We start from the raw sequence: 3,059 nt of genomic DNA on the forward strand, positions 1-3,059 counted from the left end.
GCTGAGGGCAGGCCTGGCAGCCCTGGCGAGCCCGGGATTCCTAGCGGAGGCTGAGGCAGCTCCGTGGCTCCCTTCCTAGCACATATCTTCAGAGGGAAGCAGGAGGGAGAAAGCAATCTACCGTGCGGTTATCGCAGCTGCGTGTGCCTCTTCCTGTGCACCAGAGGCCCAGGTTCAGTTTCCTGGGAAAGGAAGAGGTGATTCCGTAGGCATCTCTTCTAGAATCAATATGAAATGCTTCCTGCTCTCGAACATGTTGCAGCTTACTGTTTTTATTGCTCTGTAGAGCAGTGATTTTCTGTCTTTTGGTATAGTTGCAGCGTTAAAAGGTTTAAATTGTTGCAGAAGTTGCAAAATAAAGGGACTTTTTTGCATTTCTTCAGTAACTACAGAATTTATCTGCATTTCTGAGACATCAACTAAGGCTGAAAGCCAGCAAGAAAAAACGGTTTATTCCTAGCATAATAGTTGATCTCGAATTCTTATGAACTCCTGGGGACTGCTATTCTTTCTCTGCCTATAATGAATCTCCAGCAGGTGAACAAATTATTAACAGATGGAATGGAGGGTGAAACAGGTGGTTTATCTAAGTCAGTTTCTGCGTTGCTTGCAGAATGGCTTTTATTCATATCTTAAAAAAAATTAAGACCGTTTGGCTCCTGCAAACGTCATGGTGTGAAGTGCACTGAGCCCAGTTAATGCCCATATTTTTTAGCACTTACTAAAGCTCAAATGCAGTCAGTGTGGAGAGAGATGCCTTTACTTTGTTAATAGACTTAATTCTGTGAAGATAGATGCAAAATTGAAAGCTTTGGAGTCAGACAATAGTGAACAGAAATACAGATTGTAACAGCATAGTTTCATGGATCATCAGCTTATCCAGGTTTATATCAGAACCACTGTGTATACCATAGTCTTTTTTCTTGTCATCTTAGTTACATTGTTGATCTTATCTGCATATATTTTGGTGCAGGTGTTCTTGACTGTAGTGACCAAAATGCAAAGCAAGAAAATGGTCTCTGCCCAGTGAGGCAGTCTAACACTAGTTAGGAGTTTCCAGTCTTACATTGACGTGCACATGGGGGAGGGGGGGGGGGGGGAAATCAATTAGACAAGTGATTAAAAAAACTGCACCCAACCCCCCCCCAAAATGAACAGAAAAATCTGTTGTGGCCTATTAGGTACATGGTGGTGGGTGGGAACATCTGTCTCTTTAGTGCATCAAGAGAATTACAGGGTTAAGAGAAAAACAGGGATTAACTTCAGAAGCATAGATAAATACTTAAACACAGTGCAGTGGTTAACACAGACCAGAGGTAGGATGGGGATTAAAGCAATGAGATGGAGTGTTTGGATCTTTGTAGGAAAGGAGGCAGAGGGGGCTGGCCAAATACTGGGTGTGCACTCCAAATAATTGGAAGAGCTTATGACAGATATCTAATTCACTATTTTGGGGAGTAATGAGATCTAAGAGAGTACTCAATATGAAGCTCTTGTGCTCTGCCTCCAGGATATCCTGGCTTTTAGTTGGGGGGAGCATGGTAACTGGGATATGAGGTGTTTGTCATGATCTGTCGTCTTTGTATTAACCTGAAATACAAAACCAGGTCGTTTTTCAGTTGCTTAGAAAGATCCAAGAATTATCATTAGCTGATGACATTAGTAATCTAAGAAAAGTGGTGACAGATGGAAAAGTATTGCTTTGGATTAGCATGTTCTCTTCAGTCTGATATAATTAGTTTGTTACCTGATTTTCATGGTTTTTTTTATAGAAGGTCGCTGTTCTGCTTTAGGCTAGTAGGTCTGAAACAGTGTCAGATAAAGCAAGTGTGTTCTGAACAAGCGATGAGACATAAGTGGTATTCATTAGGTATCATACTAATTAATTCCTTTTGTGGTTGTTGAGCTTCCTCAGGGCAGCATCAGCCAGAATTAGGTAATGCTAGTGAAAATGAGACATTTGTTCTGAGTGAAACAAACTGGGAGGTTTTCACGCCTTGCAACTGCTCTCTTGTTTCTTTCTCTGTTTAGCTGTCCTCAATTTGTCACTTGCAGTTTGTGTGGAGTAGCAGTTACTCAGCTTTCCCGCTTCGTGGTGCCATTTAGTCTTAGATCACTCTTTGAGAGACTAATGCTTAAAACTTAAGCCTGATTTAAGATTCTTAAAAGAGCATTGTTCACTTAGCAAGTAACTGAAATACTTGTTAATATATGGAAAATACTTCAGTTGCATCTATTTTGAAAGGTGATAGGAGGGTGTTTTTGACCTCTGAGACCAAATATTTGTGGATTTACAATGATGAACAATTCTGGAAATGAAGGTATTGTCTACCTTTTTAACTAGTGTTCTGTGGAAGCTTGTGAGTTTTGTGTATGAGGAGCATCATTCATCACTGAGTGGCCGTGCAGTTTGACTGTAAGAGCTTATTAAATTTCAGTGTTATTTTAGGCTCTGGTCTTTGCTCAGGTTGCCAAGCTAAAGCTTTGTTTTGAAGTGCCCACTTGTGGTTGAACTGTTTGCACATATGTCTAAGTGAATTTACTTGACTAAGAGTACATTGAGAGTGTTTTTTTAAAGTATTATGTTTCTAGAATGGAAGGATTAGGCTTAAAACCAGAAGCAGTTACAATTTCCATGGAGTTTCATGGCTTTAAATATAAACTATTACAAAACCTCTTGTGTAGATGAGTAATGATTATTCAGATAAGTACTCTTAGCTTGTAAATTTGTGGGAACTGTTAAGATACCGACTTGCAAGTTGATTTTGACAAGAATCCTTTTACACTGAATAGACAGAATAAAATCCTAAGCATTTTGTTGACTCACTTGCACATTTTTTTTTAATTATGCATCATCTGCCTCAGTCTGTATTTATGTACTCTCTGTGTGTACCTAACATTTTGATCTGTACCATGGGTTAAGCATTTTTGAGCTGGTAAATATATTAAAGTGTTTTCAGTGTTCACATTACAATCAAATCTATTTTGTAGGTGTCTGGAGTTACAGTTTAATTAGACTATGATTGTTAAATCTGCTTTTAGAATAATGCTGACTTGTC

This window comes from Chaetura pelagica, unplaced genomic scaffold (genome assembly GCF_000747805.2).
Source record: "Chaetura pelagica isolate M959 unplaced genomic scaffold, ChaPel_1.0 scaffold436, whole genome shotgun sequence".
NCBI lineage: Eukaryota > Metazoa > Chordata > Aves > Apodiformes > Apodidae > Chaetura > Chaetura pelagica.